The sequence below is a fragment of the Coturnix japonica genome, chromosome 6 (genome assembly GCF_054131305.1).
Source record: "Coturnix japonica strain WE chromosome 6, WE-NBRP24, whole genome shotgun sequence".
In the NCBI taxonomy this organism is placed as follows: Eukaryota; Metazoa; Chordata; class Aves; order Galliformes; family Phasianidae; genus Coturnix; species Coturnix japonica.
Genome location: NC_140668.1, coordinates 37,582,350 through 37,602,235, shown reverse-complemented (window position 1 = coordinate 37,602,235; position 19,886 = coordinate 37,582,350). Strand labels below are relative to the sequence as shown.

The 19,886-nt window shown below is 41.7% G+C and overlaps 1 protein-coding gene and 1 long non-coding RNA gene across 2 annotated transcripts in view; both read right to left on the bottom strand.

The window, feature by feature from the left end:
* LOC107319395 (hepatocyte nuclear factor 4-beta-like) overlaps nt 1-4,975 on the bottom strand; it is a 44,576-nt gene extending 39,601 nt beyond the window's left edge. Inside the window, exons 1-4 of the mRNA XM_085551882.1 lie at nt 4,932-4,975; nt 3,093-3,185; nt 2,461-2,498; nt 403-628 (exon numbers count right to left, since the gene is read on the bottom strand). The gene's annotated coding sequence lies outside the window, so the exon portion shown is untranslated. The remainder of the gene's footprint in view (nt 1-402; nt 629-2,460; nt 2,499-3,092; nt 3,186-4,931) is intronic.
* Nucleotides 4,976-5,684: 709 nt separating this feature from the next.
* LOC107319396 (uncharacterized) lies at nt 5,685-12,351 on the bottom strand. Its single transcript, XR_001557802.3, has 2 exons — nt 11,836-12,351; nt 5,685-9,788 (listed from the first exon to the last, which is right to left on the bottom strand). It is a non-coding gene; the product is annotated as an uncharacterized LOC107319396 (long non-coding RNA).
* Nucleotides 12,352-19,886: the final 7,535 nt, after the last annotated feature.

Sequence of the window (19,886 nt, the reverse complement as noted above, 5' to 3'; positions counted from 1 at the left end):
AGACTAGAGCTGGGATAGGCAGGGAGATGCTGTGACTACCAGTAAGAATTACTGTCAATCAGAAGCATACAGAAGAAAGTAGCACTTAGATTCAACCAGCAGAGAATGGCAGAACCACAGGGGATATATCAATGGAAGAACAAAATCTTTGTCCCTCTTGTTTACGAGAAGCAAAAACTCAATTCTACCTATTCTAGAACATCCACCATAGCACACCTAGGAAACAAGTTACCAATAAAGCTAAACAAGACACTCAATCACGTACTTCCATCCTTAAAAAAAAATAAATAACAACAATAAGGAGAAGGAATTTCTTGCTTTGCATATCCTGAATTCTGGATTTCAGCTACCAGGCCCTCCTAGCTGAACCACAACCCAACAACGACTTACCACACACAGTACCTTTGGCTGCAGTGGGCAGGAAGAAGTGAGGCTGTGATTTCTCTCCTGTCCCCAGGGAGGTGCCCACTTCTGACATGCTGTTGCCAGCCACGGGTTACACCATAATTCATGTTCTCTACCGCAGTCCTTTGAGGAGTGAAGGAAGAAGACGACATTTCTCAAAGCCTTCTGTATTTCAGGAATGAAAACATGAGAGCAGGCTTATTCAGGAGTTCCTTCCAGGACTCTGAAAAAAGAAGTAGGAGATTGGAAAGGAGAGAGCATTCCCAGTAGGTGAGGTCCCTTCTGAAAGGTCCAGTGTATTATCCTAGTAAAGTAGCTTAGACTGAATATTTACTTTTACTAATGAAATTCAAGGCTCATATCTGAGCTCTATAGAATAATAGAATCATTAAGGTTGGAAAAGACCTCCAAAAATCATCTGGTCCAATCATCCACCTACCTCTAATACTGCCCACTAAACCATGTCCCTTGGTGCCACATCTCCACTGTTCCTGAACACCTCCAGGGATGGTGATTCTACCACCTCCCTGGGCAGCCTGTGTGAGTGCCCGACCACTCTTTCTAAGGGCTGTTCTTCTCTGGTTGATGCTGAGCACAGCAGTTTCATGCCTTGCATGCTGTCCTCTGCCTGGGGTGTCTACTGTGTGAGCAGGGCTGGAGTTACTGTTGGAGGCATCTTCCAGGAACAACCACTTAGAAGGTATTATTCTTTGGGCTTAGGAGATTTTTGGAACAAAGACTGCTTCTTCTTACTGTAGTGTGGATAAAATGAGTCTGAGGTCTCAGCAATCTTCTGGCCATGCAACACAGTCCATCCTCTGTGTTATTCAATCTCCTCTATGGAATGGCAAGAGAAGGGGAATGGGAGGACCACAGTGGGTGTGCAGGAAGATTGAAGTGATCTACAGCTCTTCTAATATGAGTGTTTATTACATTCCCAATACGATAAAGCTGAGATCAGTCCCTTTCATGCCAGTACTACTAAACTGTTATTGTTTCCTGCATGTGGAGGTGGAAATGTTGTATTTTAGCTCCGATTTACTTTTTTTCTTATTTTGTGGTTTCCGTGTACTAAAACTGACTAAAAGGAGTAATGTGTCCTCTGTAATGGTCAGAAACAGCTGCCTTCATGTGATCTCACAGCCCATTAAGCAATGCCAGGCCTGAAGGTGTTATTGGAGGAAGCATTTTTATTGCCAGTATTCCTTGTGTCTCTAGGGTTCAGGCACCAAAGCAGACTGCTACCACTGCTCAGAGAAACAGCAAAAACCTCTATGCAGCTACTTAGACCAAAACTGGCTGAGTTTCCTGCTAAGATGGATTTGTGCACATTTATGATTTGCATGAGATTTTATCACAGCATGCAAGTCTTGGTTTTCTGCCTCAACGCAGGGATTTCAAACCCAAACACACATATCTCTCTGTCTGCTTTTTCTTTCTGGAAGCAACGCTGGCAGAAACAATTCTCTTCCAGTATTTTCCCTACCAAACCAACAACCAACAGTCTTTGGTTTTCATTACAGTAAGGGTTGATTAATCTGGCACTGATTGCTCCTCACTTTATAAGGGCACAAGGCCAGCGCTGACATACAGTAATTATGAGAGTCACTAAGATGAGTGCAGAAACCAACTGCAAGAGACATAATGTCAAACCTCAGCACCTAAATTATTCTCCTGTAACACACGTGTGTAATCTGATGAATCTGAGTAATACGAGGTCAGGGAGAGCTAGCAGACAGTGTCCCCGACCCTTGAGAAAAATTAAGCAGCTCTGACATTATAATGGCAGAAGTAGCTACCATCGTTACATCATTAGGTTTATTAAGGAGATAATTTCTACCTGTCGTTGTGACAGATGCCAAAGATAGAGTCTATTTTTTCTACTCTCAGTTACAAACACCTCTAAAATGGCAAGATCCTGAGGGATGCAGTAGATACTTTATTTGCCCATATAATTTGCCTAGCTAATAGTCAACATCTGTGCATTTACATAAGCAATTACACATGACTCAATACCCAACCAGTCAAATACCAGCTAGCCTGCTATGGACACACCTTTCTTCTTGGTGGGTTTCCTCTGGATCCAAAAGTGCCTGGAAAAGAATGAATCGATCCAAATGACTTCACTCTTTGTTGAGTGAGTTTATGTATAACAAAAGAATTATCACAGAGATTTTTGATTTTCCCAAAGCTGTATTAATTCTCCAAACTACTGGGTTTAGAAATCAGATAAAACAAGATTAATCTGACATTGTGGTCAGTATGATTTATTTAAGACATCAATGAAGCTTACACTTGGGACTGGTATTCATAGCAACAGGAAAAGTCCCAGACACTCTTCCTTGCAAACTTGGTGCTTACATAGGGAAACTCCAGAGTGATGGGACGATCCCTCTTGACAGAAAACCTCGGAACTAGTAAAATACCAGATTTTCAAAGTAATATAATTTCAAACATCTGTTGAGACACTGAGTAGGGTGAAATCTTCCATAAGAAATAGATCAGGAGCTTCTTTCTATTCCCCACTTCTAGAACTCTGCAAGAAAAGCCACTTTCCTCTAATACTTAACTTTAAAAACACGATGTCTTTCTTGAAAAGCCAGAGAATTTATTCTACATTCACCTTTTTCCCTAAATCTTTAAAATATTGTTTTGTTTTGCTTCTTTAAAGCAAGAATTTCATATACCTCATTCCCTGTTTCTTGAGTTCCTGTGCTCTTCCTGGGATGATACTGCAGAGAAGACCACATGTCCTTCAGCATCTTCTAGGAACACATCTTCTAGGAAATAAATAAATAATCTGTCTTTTGGGTTGTGGGTTATTCTTTTAAACAAAGCCAGAATTAATTGCACTTTGCCCTCTATTTTTGCCAAAGAACCTCAGAAACTTGCTGTAAACCAATGCAAGGTTCTAACAGCAGAAATAAATAGATGTGCATTTATTACACAGTAAACAAAAATAAAACAGAAACTCAGTGGTTGCCAAAGTGTCATCATCAATGGGTAAATCTCATGATAGCAAGCAGCATCCGTCAGAGGATGCATAGCACAAGGGCCAGCATGGCTCTGCGTGGTATATCCTTGAGCTGAGGCATGCATATTTTGAAGGAGACCCAGACAGCCTTTATGAGAGGCTCCCGAAGGTCTCGGTGCCATTTGTGCATCCCTCCATCTCTCCTCAAACTGGGCCTTGTTCCAGCACATAGCTGAAGTCTAACCATTGAAACCACAAGGAATTTCTCTTGGTCCAGCCAGGAGAATTCAGATGTTCCCCTTTTTAATATATTTTTGGTCTGGAATTTCTCAAGAAAAAAAAAAAAAGAAAGAAAAAAACCTCTGCAGTGACAGAATGTCTATGGGAAAAAAGTCACATCTGCCCCTGCCAGGACCAAAGGAGACCCAAGCAGCTGTGTAAGTTTCTGCTTGTTCTCCGCTCTCCTATATGGAGATGCCACTCTATAGGAGCCAACCATCAGCGATACAAAACCTAAGATCAGTTGTATTAAAAGGAGTTCATAGGACTGTAGAAACATTAATGTTGGAGAAGACCTTTGGGACTGCTGAACCCAGCACAACCCATCCCACCATGCCTACTGACCACATTCCTCAGTGCCAAGTCTCTTCCTCTGACACCTTGAGGAACTGTGACTCCTGCACCTTGCTGGGCAGCCTGTGCCACCATATCACCACTTTATCTTAAAAGAAAGTTTTCCTAATATCCAATCTGAACCTGAGTTCTAGAGGAAATTCTCATTTCCACTATTAGTTGATCTAACATCTCAGAAGGAAGAGGAGAAGGTATCTCCAGGGTCCCTCTGGAGAACCAGGATAGACAGTATAGCTGTGTGCTGAGGCACAGCCTCTCCCCAGCCTCTGCAGTTTCCCTGATATAACTCCTACTAAGCAATAATTCATGGTTCCTGACTAAGCTATAGCAAGTCTTATGGGAATCAAGGAGATAAATCGTCTTTGGTTTTCCATAAATAGAAGTGATGGAAACAGAGCACTTCTGCTGCCATAGATACTGCCAGAAGGGTTTGCAGCTTCTCTGCTCTGTAAAATTATTTTTCTCCGTGCCTAAAAACATATTTACACTGGGAACAACAGGCTGTGTGGAAATGGCATCTTTTTATCCTGACAAATCACTGGAAAATTAAGCCGCAATCCTTGATAGACTTCTAGACCACACTGAAAAATAGGACTGAGGAAAACATGAAGAAGCTTGAATTGACTTCAGTAATGGCAAAAAGCTCTGGCTTTGCACTTTCTAAAGCAGCTCCAGTCATTCACGTGCATCATCCCATAGCCCATCACTTCGGTCCCCTCTGCTTCCCCCATGGACATCTAATGTTAGCAGGACAGATCTGACCCACTTTTCTCTTGGTATTTTGTCTTCCTGTATAAAACTTCAGCACTCCCAGCTAGATAAGCTGTTGAAGCATGGTTAGATCTATTAAATACAAATGCACCTTTAGTTGCATTTAGAAATGCGAGCTGGCAGCAAGGAACCTTTGGTGTCATCTTACCTAGATTCTTTTGCAGCAACCACAGTTCTACAAATGGTCTAAGCGGTAACAAATTGAGTCCTTCCAATCCAGAGTCCATAATGGAGAGCTGCAGTCTGTTGATTCTAAGCACAGATTAGTGTAGGAAACCACTTTCTTCAGCCTGGATGTTCATCAAATCCTCCCTTGAAAAAGTCATATTATTCATTGTTTCCAGAAAATTAGACTTTACAACAGACACCACAGTGCGCATCTTTCCTTCCGCAGTTACTCATTACTTTCAGTTTTCATCAACTGATTTGAATAACATTAAATTAATTATATCTGTCATTAATCACCCTGACCCTGGACAAAATTCCCATATACAGAGAAAAAACTACAGAATCTGTTCTGGAACTGCTCCTTTATAGGGTCATACTGTTTCCCCAAGAGGAAAAAGGTTCATCTTCCTCAATGATGGGAAAAAAAAAAATTGGCCAAGGGGCAGGAAACACATGGGGTTTTCTTTTAATGCCTCTCTCAAAACATTCCCACTCTTCCAAGGGCAGGGCTGTTGGTATTTTCTTTCCCATCCTTCACCAGGACTCTTCCTCCTGACACTGCTAACATTTATTTGTCATGGCTGGGGAAAAGAGGTGAACCGAATCACACATATATCCATTTCTAAGAAAGGCTTTTAAAACCCTCCAAGATGCTTTTGTCTGAGTGTTCAACTGTATTGTCTGAGCAGCTGCCAGACCACCGGCCATGAGGCTCTATCAAGTTCAACAATTCTTTGTTATTTTATATATTTCTCCAGTTGGAAATAATCAAATATTTCTCACTTTGAGTGGAAAATCAGTCTTGAAAAATTAGTGACGTTTTAAGACAGAAATAGGACTTTCATCACATAATAATAGGCGTGACCATCTTTAGATCTCATTTTTTGGGTGTGTTTTTTTGCCACTGTTCCTAGAATACCACTGAAAGGAGTTGCATTCAAATTTAGAATCATAGAATCATTAAGGTTGGAAAGGTTACCAAGATCATCTAGTCCAACTATCAACCCTTGCCTATTGACTTGAGAAACGATTATTCTGCAAGTGCAGTGACTGGAATAGATTCAAGAATAAGAACTAAACACTTCACAAACTCATGGCATCTTGGATCATGTTAGCCCAGGATTTTGATAGAAACTCATAGAATTCATATCAACACAACAGATTCCATCTCTGCAAGGACGTAGCCATGGCATGAACTTATAAATACCAGCCCATTTCTGTTGTTCCAGGCTTGTTTTCTTCCACATATCTCAGAGGCTGCAAACATAACTCTTATTCTTGCACTTCTCCTTTCACAGATAGCAATCTGTGATAGCCTCACCGAAACTGACTGAAAAACAGACAAATCCCTTATGAAGATATCTTTGTCTACCTGGCCAGTCATTGAGGAAAACTAAACCAGCACAGGATGCTACCAACCCAACACAGTATTTGCATTTTCAGCTCACTTAGGTGCTCTGGAATGACTTCTTATATCAGGCTCAAACTATGAGAGTCTCAAGTAGGTTCAGGCACCCGAGTGGGGAGATGACCATTATTTCTTACATAGGAATGGAAGGGAAGGATTCGACCAGGATGGATAGCTGCAGAACAGGGGCTTGAAGAACACCACGTTCTTCTGTCTTGAAGCCATTATCTCCTTTAAAATGCAGAAAGCCACAGTTTCTCTCAATGTGAACTTGCACTGAGCAGAAAGTACCACCTGCTGCTTTCATTCTTGGCAATCTAAGGCATGTTAAGTCAATATTATCAAACAAAGGCTGCCAAAATGTAGCCCTCTTCTTCACCCTGAAGAATTTACAGCTTAAGCTAGATTAGGTAAAAATATATATATATAAAAAATACAAGAAAGTGGGCAAGACAGATAAGATATGCAACACTTCCAGGTGCGAACACGAGAAATAGGATTACTAGATATGTTACTTAGAGAGATTCATAGGAAAAAGAGAGCCTGCAAGTATTTAGGGAAGTGAACTGAAAACACCACTTACTGCTGGTGAAAAGATTGGATCTTTGTTGAAAAACACAGAACAGAAAACAAAGAACCTTTTGTTTTCAAGCTGTGTCAGAAGCACTTTCAATGGTTTTGACAACCTTTCAAGGGAAAGTTTCTGACAAATCCCATACTCAGCCTTACAAAAAAAGAGAAGGGGCAGGATGCTGCAAAAGAGAATGGAGGTGCAAAGACATTGATAGGAAACAACAGCGATGGAAAATGGAGGGAAAACACCAGGAAAAGTTAGCTATGAGGTCAATGATGTGTATGATGCAAAAACACAACGTGTCACAAGAGAACAAGCAGAAATGGGATGATCAGTGCTTCTTTCCTTGCTGCATGGAGGCACAAAGGCCTAAAAGTCTCTGACAACCCTTCACCAAAGCACCTTGGCTGCTCTAAAATAAACACTTTGCAAAGACCAAGATTTAAGAAATAATAAACAAACAAAAAAAAAGGACAACATAAGATCGTCTGTTTCTAGAGATAGGGGCTGGGAGTGAAATAAATCCGTGCTGCCAAAAGAAAATCTGTACACTGCACTGTGTGCTGCCTTTCAGGTCGTAAAAAGAAATATGCTGCACATGAGGAATTTGTTCTTAGCTCTGCTTCGTGAACTGGCAGGCAACAGCCTTTAAAAAAGTCACTGTCGTTTTTATAGAAGGAATTTTAACAAGATGTTCTGTCCTTGAACGGGGGCTATTCCCTATGTCCCTGGGCAAATGATCCCCATAGCCAAAGCAAAGCATGTGGGACTGGAAAGCAAGCAAACGCACAGCCTCTGTGCAAAGAGCCAGATGCAAACAGGAGCTGCTGAAATGGACTTTCTTCTTGTCAAACACAACGTAAATCTCTGCTTCTGAAGCAGCTCTCTGAAAACCAGCTTCTCCTGGGCTCTGCAGCAAGGTGGATTAGTGAATAGATTTGTGGGACCACGGCTGCTGCTGGCATTTGATGCATTTGCCAACCCATCTGCAATGTCCTTCTGCTGCTGCTACCTCCAAGCACGCTTCAGGTTTGGTAAGCAAGGACAACTCCAGGATAAACTAACATAAACTTCTCCACACCATTTTCTTAATGTCTGATGAATCTTCCAGGTATGTTATCCCAGCAGATCTCAGCACTATGCCTGTCTCTCCCCTTGCATGGAGAATAGGAGATGGATTATTCCCCCTCTAGGCAGCAACACATCCCCAGTGGATGGCCTGCTCAGAAGACCAAGGCATCATCATTTCCTTACTCTGGTTCAGCCACTCATTTCACCATGCTGTGGATGCAGCTACCATCCTTACAACACCACATGGGAAATGCTTATTCCTCTGTAGGGATTAGTAGACTGGATTTCCACACTATGAGTTCAAGGAAAGCCTTCCAAAAAGCCACATCCTGTGTGAGTCAGGTACAACAGTGCATGTAAAACACATGCTAGCTTTGTAGTTGCAGCAAGCAGTGATGTGATATCCTGGGCAGCTGCCTCCTGTGCCTGCATGTCCCGTGTTCATGAATAATCCAAAGGGTAACTGGGTTATAAAAGATTTAGTCAGTCCTCAGAAGATTTTAAGGGTTTTGGACATGAGTATAAACACGTTTATGTTTATTCGCAAGTAAATACAAATAACACGGTGTTTTTCTTACTCTGCCTGGCTTTGATACATGTCAGACATTTGGGTGGTAAGACATGATGCAATGATGGTGATGGGACCTTCCTACAGGGCCCAGCAAAGGCAAAGCATCAGCCAGAATATCTGGGCAAAATCTGTACTTGTTTCCAAGCCACAGCATTTATTCAAAGCCTACTGTAAAGATATTTTTCTTTCCAACTGCTCATGATTTGTGCTAGGTTATTGTTGGCTACTCTGTCATGTGTAGATGGTTTCACATCTGTTAGCCCGCAAAGAGCCGCATTGTTCTCTCCTCTCTCTGTTTCTCTTTCTGGGATTGTTTTGGAAAGGACACTTGTAGGCTACATAGGCTTCACCTTGCACTTAAATCATTTCAAAACTCGGGTGGTCAATTTAATGTGTATACAAAAGAAAGACCTGTTTTTGGTGTTGAAAGTCATGGAGATATCAGCTTTCATTTACTGCTTATCATCTGCAGAGTCATAACCCTCAACCATTTTCATCAAATTCTCAAAGATGACCAAGAACAGTTCAAACATTATAAGGGTAAATGTACTTTGAATGCAATATGGCTTAATTTTAACCAGCAGAAATTTCAGAGAAGAAAATAGAACTTGTTGACATGAAGTATGTGGACTAACTCATCTAGTATTCTGTAAGGGCTATAAATCTGCCTGGAAATGAGTCATAAAATGCATTGTAGAAATGTGCAATCAAAACTATCAGCTTCAGATTTATGATAGGTAACTTAGAGAGTGTTGCATATGTGAACTTCAAACCAAATGCTGTTCAGCTGTATATTTCTGCAAGCATTTGAAGAAAAATCCTTTCTCCTCTTTCCCTTCACTTGAGACGAGTCTAACATTTAAAAAAAAGAACATATTTTCTATAAATTTAGTGTTTATGGGAACAGCAGTGAAAAATAAGTAATCTGAAAGACAACAGAAACCTGTCATAGAAACTGAGATACAGGACAACACATCACTGATTTAAAAACTCATTAATTTTAAAGAGAATTCTTTCTCTACTGCTAAGATTTGATTCACTCCGTTTTACTTATATATATATATATATATATATACTTATATGTACTTACACATATCTCTCTGTTTTACTTATTACCTTATAAGATTTATCTGACCTCTGTACTTCCACTGTAATTATCCTGTTGGTGTTAGCTTCTCTTTTTTTCCTCTCCTTAAAGACAGTCACGGTATTTCTGTGAACAAATGAGATGGTGAGAACAGGGAAAGGACACTGAGAAGGGATGTGGTCTACTGGTCATGGAGGTGGCGGGTTGATGGTTGGACTAGATAATCTTAGAGGTCTTTCCCAACCTTAGCAATTTCAAATTACATGAGATCAGAACTCTATCTCATCCAAATTTCTCTGCACCATAAAGCAGTCAACAAATTGCCCATCACTCATGTACAGCTCTGTTAGTCTGCAATGATTACTCAAGAAAAGGTTACAGCAAGCTTTACAGTAATGATTCACTTACCCATAGACGGAACATTACCTATGACTGATATCTAAAATAATCAAAAACTTATTTTTTCTGCTGATATCAGCTAGTCTTCCTGATATGTTCACAGTCATTTTTGTAAATGTGTAAAAATGAATCTCTGTCCTTGCATCCAGTACATGGAGACACTCATGGCAGGTATACATAGGTATGGAACAGTTTCATCTAAACCTTAGTTGTAATGTATCTGGGATGCTCTTTGCTTTCCACTGTTGCTCGGCTCACAGGGAGACTGTTGTGCAATCTTTCATACGCAGTTATAATCTGTTGCATTTCTGCCAGCTATAGTGGAAAAAAAAAATCAGCATGGAGTTCCTTGGCTGGACACTAAACACAGTCTTAAAAACAATTCCAGGGTTTTGCTAAGGCTCAGTGTCCAGTATTAGAGACAGCTGATGTGTTCAAGGTCCCAAAGCTTGGACACCTCACTTCACTCTTACTGCCTGGGTCTGTCTCACTATGTATTTCTTTGCTTTGGGGTTACTCTCTGTTTGCTCCTTCTCCCAAAAGACTGCAAGCAAAGTTTGATTTTGCTTGAGTATGAGTACTTCTGTACATTTTGCCAGCTAATTTGTAGTTTGTGGCCCAATGTTATCCCAGCAATCATTTTACGGTCCCATTACCATTGTATGATCGCATCTTCCAAGCAAACAGAAACCCCTTTTGTCATCAAATCATCGTGTCAAAAGCAGGTTTGCAAGCAAAAGTGCAATACAGAAGCCTCCAACAGACATCATAAAAACTCTGAGCAAGCTAATTCTGTGGCCAAAAGTAAATATCCATATTTGAGTAAGACAACCAAAAAGCTGCCAAAGCCTGACCTGTTATGAACATGTGACATAGGAAATTAATTCTGCTGAAGTAGCTCCAGAATAAACCGGACAGTGTTGCCACGGGGCAGAGCAGACCAGTGAGTAGTCCAATAAATAGAGGAAAAATTCAGAATTTATAGCTAGGCAGTAAGTTCTCTTCAGCTCCTGAGTAAGGGGAGGTTCAGATTGGACATTAGGAATAACTTATCCAAAAGAGTGGCTGGGTACTGGCACAGGCTGGCCAGGGAGGTGGTGATGTTACTGTTCCTGGAGGCATTCGAGATGTGGCACTGCAGGGACGTGATTAGTGGGCAATATTGGGAGGTGAATGGTTGGATCATGATCTTAAAGGTCCTTTCTAACCTTAATAATTCTGTGATTCTAAGTTGTAATATGTGGCTGTGTTATCCCAAAACTCACAGCTGGTACCCATGGTCTCTCCTGGACAAGAAGAAGGGGACCAGATGCCTTCATCCTTCCATCCCTTCTTCAGACACCTCCATCCGAATACAGAGGCAAAGACTTTCTGGTCTTCATCTATACACAAGGCAGTTTGCCTGTGCTTCTTCTATCCATGGCAATGGAAAAGTCTGGGTAGATGTGAGACAAATCCCTTGCTTGGTACAAAATATTACTCCCAGCCAAGCCTATCTATAAACTATCAAGAAACTGTCACTATCAGTCAGGAGAATAACAAGTTTTGTTCTTCTTTACAGCTCAGGATATATTAGAAGAAAGTGAGAGTGAAACACAGAGGGGAACTGGCAGGCAAAGCACAGAAGCACACAAAAAAATGCAGATTCAGGGGTGGGAAAAACCATTCACCAAATAGCTTATTATTTTAAGCGATAGTATATGGTCTATATATCTTCCTTCATAGACTCACGACATTATCCACTGTTATCAACATGTCACACAGTATCACTCACCACATATCTACGTGATGGATTTTCTCCCCACTGGTGACACAGTGCTTCGGCATGTGGCAGGACAAGAAATATTGATCTCTCTGAGCCACTCCTGACTCCAGCACACAATGTCCTGTGCTGCAGTCCAAGGCTTCAGCTGCCTTTTCTGCTCCACTTTATCACTGATGTCTTGGCTGCGTCTTCTGCTTATTCTCTGCTGTGTTTTTTTTTCTTCATAGATCTCTACTGAAGCGGTGAACACAGAGCTGAGATTTATAAGAGCTGAACGCTCTGACAGTTGTTTGGGATGGAAACTATTAGCCTCCAGAGCCTGACAGCTGATTTTAAGCAAACCTCTCCATCTATTTATACAAATCCTCTCTCTGTAGCACCTTTACATGTAAACCTTGTCAACATATTCACCAGAAGCACTAGAGGAGCTGCAGGAACCAACAGCTAAAGCAGTGAATTTGGGCTCATGCCTTTTGCTCTGCTGTCAACCCTGCACATTCCTCCCAACGTCTTAGTCTCCTCCCCCCCCCCAGGTCCCTGAACACACTCAGCTCTAGGCTCTGAAGAACCTCCAGCCTGTTAGTGTAGACCCTGTTTCTGGAAACCCTGATTATTGCTGCTTTGATTATTATCTTTTTTTTTCTTTTGCAAAGGATCTTTGCTTAAAAAAGAAAAACATGGAAAAGGTGAAGATGATACTTCCCCAAGGGAGAGACACCATCCGATAAGAATCTCAGTGCTGGCACAGCTGTTGTTAAACTTGAAGCTGGAAATGACTGTCTCAGAACATTCATAATAGAGACTAATGAATTCAGTATCTCAGAAAGGGGTTGCATAGCCAGGTTACCTTTTTCCTCCTTTCTCAACCCAAAGTGCTTGAGGTCACTTCAAGCCTGAGTGGGATGGGATGGGAGGATGCTTGCAGGGGAAAAGCAGGGAGAGAAAAGTTTAAGTAAACAGAAGTTACTGCTTTGCTGGGATGTGGCCGTGGGCTCTGCTGTTTCCTTGAAGCAGAGTTGGGCATCCACCCACCATTTCAATGAGCTGGGACATGTGCCAGAAGATGGGGCCATTCTGGGGAACAAGAACTCCTTGTAATGGCATATCCCAAGGGCCAGAGGAGCTGTCGCTTGGCTGTCCCTACTGTGTAGCCTATACTGTTCCTTGCTGAAGGACACCAAAAGACAGAAGGCATCCTTGTTTCGGATGGGAGATGCCATGGGATTTCTCATTGCAGGGATTTGAAGGAAAGCTTCATGTTTGTGATTCCCTTTGCATGAAATAAAAGGCACCAAGACTGACTCTGGCCTGAGCCTGGCTCTTTGCCTGTGGAAAACATAACAGTATGCAATGTTCTTCATGCCAGTGGATAGACCAATAACTATTTAATTACTGTTTATGGTAACTGAATCTCAATAGAGAATTCAATAGCACATTTTTAGGTTCTTAACTCACCATCAATACATTCTTTCCACATATTCTAGGTATGATAGTGCATTCAGGAATATATTGGTTCAGAAACACAATAATTATGTCTATGGGTAGTCATATTGTCTCAGTCTGTGGCAAATTCAACCCAAGATTCTCCCAGATGGTTTTGGCTGGTTTGAAGAGCTGATGTGAAGCCCTATTGGGGCTGATGTAAAGGAGCTGCAATGCAGAACCGAGAGCTCTGTCTTATTGTAGATGACAACCACAGCCTGCACAAGCATAACCATGACTGACAGGCTGCTGCTGACATGCTGCCAACAGAGAACTCGACATTAACAACCCCTTTTCAAACCCTCATCCTTCTCACTGGACTCACCCCTTCTGGTTTTAATGTTGTCAGTCCTCATTTTAATTAATAACAGCCAGCTACAGTGCAAAACGTCCACCTGTCCCCCCTCAGACCGAAGTAAAAACTCATTAAAAGCCCAAGACACGTGTAAGCTTTCAAGCAATGAAACAAAAGCCTAGGAAATACCTTGATACCATTGTCCCAGGGAACACGGACTTTCATTTCTTTTCATTTCTTTAGCATCTGGTATGAGTTGCTGGGGAATGATGAGCCGTTCAGCCTTGGAATCCTTCCACCCTGCGGATGCAGTAACAGAGTCAAGACACCTGTACCTAAAGCAAAACCATCCAAGTCTGATCGGATATGCTACCTCATAGACATTATTCTTTTCAGATGAGAGGTACTTTTTAGGCCCTGACTATACTGGAAAGACAACACTGTAATCTGTGCAGAAGATCTTAATTTCTGGCACAATAATCCAGAGTCAGGACATTTTTGCGCTCCTAAAATTCCTCACCTTGAGTTTACAGTCAGTAGCATTAATCTTTATTCCCTCACCAAAAAACACAAGCTAACTTTCTGTTGCCTTGCCAGCATCGTCTGGCCATAAAGCCCCAGCCCTGCTACAATGATGAAGGAATGTGCTGCAATGCTATGTCTTGCCAAGCCTGAGGTAGGATTATTCTGGATTCACCATGCCTTTAAAACTGCTGTATTTTGCTGCCTATCTGCTTTCCTGATGGAAGAAGATCTGTGGTGGGCAGGAGACCACAAGACCCCTTCAGCCAGATTGCCAAGAAGGGGATATGTGCTGTGTCTCAGCTGCTGAGTTGATGGCACTGATCTCTATAGAAGGCAGGTTGGCATTGATGGACCAGTCTGCATTGGCACAGCTATAGCAATATGTGTATTTTTGCAATCACTGCTCTTGGAGTGACCCCAGGCTGTCTGCTCACTAGCTCCATTTTAGGCTGTTGCCCAAAAGTCGTCATTGCTGCATGAATAATGGAGACTAACAGAAACATCCTCTGTGCTATTGGCTCCCAAAAAAATAAACTCCAGTGCAGGGGTGACCGTTTAGCAGATTATAACACAGGTTTCATAAACTCAGATGGTATCTCAAGTTTAATCCTACTACTGGGAGTTTTGAAGCTCATGGTGTTGGTTGAAGGCAGTGGCTACTTTGCTGCAATGTCAAGAGTAAAGAAGTGGCATAACAGAGCAGTGACAGGTCAGGTCACAGAGCATTCATGATGGAGGAGCTTTGGCCACAGCCCTAGACAGGTGGGATCATGAGCTGACACTGCCAGGGTGGTATATTTTACTGATGCAATATTATCACAGCGTAAATAATGGTGGGAAGTGAAAACAGCTCCATTTATAACAGTCAGAAGTGACGCTCTAAGTCTCAACTTGTCTCCAAATAAATAATCCTCTTGATGCCATTGCTAAGATATATGCTCTCCAACACAGGCCTCATCTAATGAGCAAGAGGCAGCCTGGAGGGCAAACTCAAATAAATACCATTTGTGCCAAGCTCACAAAGCATGTCTTTGCAGTCTGGGGATTGGACCACTTGGGTCAAGAGGCAAAAACCATCTCAGGTAGATGTGAACACCTACATGCATGAGCAAACAGCTTTGCAAGAGCCAAGTGCAGTAGGCAAAGCTATTTATCATAGGCAGGGTCCAGAAACAAATGAAGTGACCTGTAAAACCAAATACTTTTATGACTCTTATTGAAAGCGCACAGGATATTCATGTTCCAGGATTCAACACAATGGCTGTGTCTAGCCGGACATACTTTTAAGTGAACTCAAGCTCTGTCTGGGCTCGGCATCAAGCTCCACAAATCTCTATCCAATCCTCACACCTGATGGCACATTGAATCAGCTCAGACAATATTCTGGAGTTTACATTCCACTTCTTCAGCCCCTCAATCCCCACAGCATGCTTCCAGCCAGCCTGCCTTCCTGCAGGGAGCGCAGGGAGATAAATGCATATGGAATGCTTCAAAAAGCAATGGAGCCCCATGAGAAAACAGACTTTCTGCATTGGTGTGGAACTTGGACTGTGGAGCTATGAAGCGGAGTTGCCAGCAAACACCTCCAAGCACCAGATACAAGAAATACAGCTATGTCAGTTAGGAAGGGGTTCTGGTCAGACCAAATCCCCACAGAAAAAGAGTGCTAACTTCTAAACTCTAACAGGTTGCTGAGGCCTCATCTGGCCAAGTTTTGAAAATCTCCAAAGATGGGGATTTCACAGCCTCTTTGAGACCATACTCACTGAGCTGCCATCTCTTGTTGCTGTTTCTTAAGGACATGGTACAACCAGATCCTGCTGGTTTCGTTCCCATTGACTTTTCACTGGCTGCTCTTCCTAGAGAAGCAGAATGAGACAAAAAACTTCAAGTGAAGCATTTAATATTGGACTCAAAGCATTCAGATTTCAAAGAAAACTCAAACAAACAAAAAATGTTTTCTCTGTTCATAGTATTTCAGGAGTTTCTCCTTCCAAGTTTATTGAAGAGTCAGGATTGTTGTCTTGATAGTAATACATAAAGTCTGCAATTCAGTTGAACCATCACCACAATTACCACGAACATTGGACTCTAGTGGCTCTAACATTTTTCTGTATGAGTTCCCCAGCTCTTATATCTATTGGCTTGGCCATATTGATTCTGAAGGAGCCACGATAATTTACAGTCTCTGAGGAGCTGGTTCCACAATGTTATGTCATGTCCGTATACTCATGCTGTCAACCTACCAAAGCCACTCACTTTCTTTACTTAATTTATTGTGCTGACCTCTGAAACTGAAATTCCTCTGGATTCCTTCTAAAGCCTTCAGATAAACAACATTTAACAGGGGAGGGGGGTGGGAGGAGGAGGAAGAAGAAGAAGAGACTGTAATCCTATAACACAGAATCATTTAGGTTGGAAAGAGTCACCAAGCCCAACCCCAACCCATCCCACCATGCCCACAAACCACATCTCTCAGTGCCACATCTCTGCGGTTCTTGAACAACTCCACGGATGGTGACTCCATCACTTCCCTGTCAGTCTGTGCCAATATATGGGATTTAGACAGAGAAGAAAAGGAGAGGAGATGGATTGCAGCCCAAAGGTCTTGTTTCTCAGCCCTTTGAAAGCTGTCAGAAGGATTGATTAGGCAAAGGCTGCCCTGAAGACAATCATTTCCTATAACGATGACGAAGAACTGGAGATAACACTGGCAACAGAAAAAAAAAAAGTCTCTTCATTGGGACAAAAGCCAGAACACTGATTTATTGCATGAGGAGGAAAGGACTTTTTTTTAACCAAGTCAATCTGAATCATCGTAGAGGCAATAACTTAAAAATAAAACCGGATCTTACGTCCTTTCAAAGTTTTGCTGGAGTCACTTGAACAGAATTTTGTTTGAACGAAGGTGCCTGATGTTACAGCTATTTTGAAAAGAAAAAATGTTTTTACTTCAGTTTGGTCAACCCCAATGAGCTAACTCAGGTTAAAATAGAGGTGAGAAGACAACAAGAACACAGGAACATATGGATTGGGTCAGATCAAAGGGCTGGTGATGTTCAGGAGTCATAAGTGCATGGGAGGTAGTGATTAATTCCCATGCTATTTTCAGCCTTAAGAAACCCACATCTTTAGAAATGTCTGAAGTCAAAGGTCCCAACCAACATGTTTAATGGGTCTATGCTTCAAAAGATAGCTCAGCCTTCACAATATCCCACAGAAATAAACTCCTCAGACGGGTAGTTGATTTGGGGACAAATTATTGCTGCTCTGCTAACTGAAACCCTCTGTGTGGGCACCCCAGTTTCTTCAGTTGTAACAGCCCAGAGATAATTTGGGTTATAGGCTGGGCTTGAACTTAAAAACTCTAAACAGAATTAGAGCCCACGTTATCTTTTCTACTTTTTCTTCATCCTTACTTTCCTTAACATTAATTAATATGAATTCAAATGTGCATAAATACAGTTAAAGCTGAATCAGGATGTGGAAATGAGACAAGCCTAGGACCCAAGCACATTCCAGGCTTCAGTCTCCAGTTTTGACTTAAAATAAAGGGAAAAAAAGGCAGAAATTTTTCAAATGGATGAGAATTGTTTATTACTCTACAGTGCACTGAGGCTAATCTGGTAGCTGGGACTCCCAGGTTTCAAGAAGGATATGGAACAGATTTCTTCCAGGGCTGCATACATCCCTTCATTTTTTTCTTTCTTTTTCTTTTTAAAAATACTCCTGACAATTTCTTTCTTTGGCTTTTTGGGCCATATTTTGCATATGAAGGCTACGGACATGCTTGGCTACATGGAGGGGTCACCATCCAGGATACAGATTAGGAAATAGTACAGTTTGTCAACATTTGGCCCAGACAAATTTCCAAAATATAAATACAGATGGTTTTATTTAAAAGAGAAAAAAGTCCACATTCTCTTAAAGGTTGAAGGTTGTTTTCTCTCCAATCTTGTTTCTTTTCCCTGAATGTTCGGTACATTGGGTTCCATTGTTATCAAACTTAATCACATTTATATAATAAAATGCAATTAGGAAATGGAAATAGAAATGGAAAGTCCATTGGTTTTGTGGTTTATTCAAGAAATTCCTAGTTCCAAACTGAGTAGATTTCACTCATGTCAGGTGTTTCTGGGAGTATATTCCCCTGTTAGGAGGAAATAGAAAACCAACTAGGATGCATTATAGAAGATAAATCAAATACTGCCTCTGAGGACCAGACAATTAATCCACTTCCCTTAGAGCTTGACCTGTGAAATGATCAACAAACATCTTCACATGGCTGGACTGCTGTGGCTGAACCACAGTTTGCTGTGAGCCCTGATCCTGTGTCAATTGCACAATACCTTGATGAGAGCTCACATATCAGCAGTTCTTGCTAAGAACTAAGGAGAGTTCTTCTGACCCAGAAAAAATAAGCTGAAGCCCCTACAGTTCCACCTCTGCAACATATCTCTTTGCATCACAGTTCCCAGACATGCAGTGGGATCTCAAATTACCAAAGCAAATTGCACAATAAATCTTACATAACAAGAACACACTCACCACCAAATGCCTGTAGCCCAGGCCAACATAAATCAGGCTAATAATCTAACAAACGACTTTCAATGAATGGAATGATCCAGCACTTGAACTGCAAGACATCAGTCTAACGTGCATCTCTGGTCTGACACTTTCAGTGACCTTTGGATGCTACCACCTTAATAATATCATACAATGAAAACTTCGTGCCCCTGGGCTAATAACCCAATAAACTCACATCTTGTCATTGCTTCCTGTTCTGCAAAGGATTTTCATATGTCTCTCCTGTAATAAAAGCAAAGAGGTTCATTTGCTATGTGAAGCATGGAGTAGACAATAGCCCTGGCTTGAATAAAGGAAAACCAGTGCTATTGCTCTAACAAAGGACACATTGAGAAGTACAGAGTCAACACTGCAAGGAAAAGGTTTGGGGTAAAACCTCTGTTTTATCAAGAGAGGAGAATTCCACAGCTAGAAAAGCTGCATCAGGAGATAGGAAATGTGTATTTGCAGGTAAGAACACAAATGCTGTTATCAAGAAAACAGGAATCAGGAGCTCTCCACATCCCCGTGAGGGGCACACAAAGAAACTGTCTTTTCAATGAACAAAACTGAGGTTGAATATGAGGAAATATAGCTAATCCCAAGGATGGGTGAGGTCAGGCAGTGCTCCAGCACACATTTTCTTTAAGGCAGAACAGATACCAGATATCTGCCCAACACAACCCAGCTGTACCTGATGGGGAGATGTCACAGACCTGGGCAAGGATCCAGGAGCAAATGGCATTTCTGGATTCCTTTTCTGGAGTTTCTCCAGTTGATAGCGCTGAGCACATCGTCAGGCTTAAAGAGTGTATGCAACTGAAGCACTGTTAGGATTATTTCCCTCCTTTACATCAAACACCCTGAATGAAGCAGTAAATATAGATATTAACACATTCAGTCATCCGCCCTGGAGAAAGGCTACAAGAATTTAATCTTGGCATAGATACAAAGGCAAACCAACCACAAGTAGAGCGCAGTCTGTTTTCTCATGAGGACACTGTTTGCTTTCAGTGACGTTTTTGTTGTGAGCCCATAATAACTCGGATACCTGTCTCATGGGAGCAGTAGCAATTGACCTGAATGAGCTACGAGTTACATTTTGAGGTTTCTGCCATTGCAAGAAGGCTGGATTGTGCGTTGTGGGAACGTGTAAACTGAGCACATCAAGTAGCATGACGCCTGAGAGATA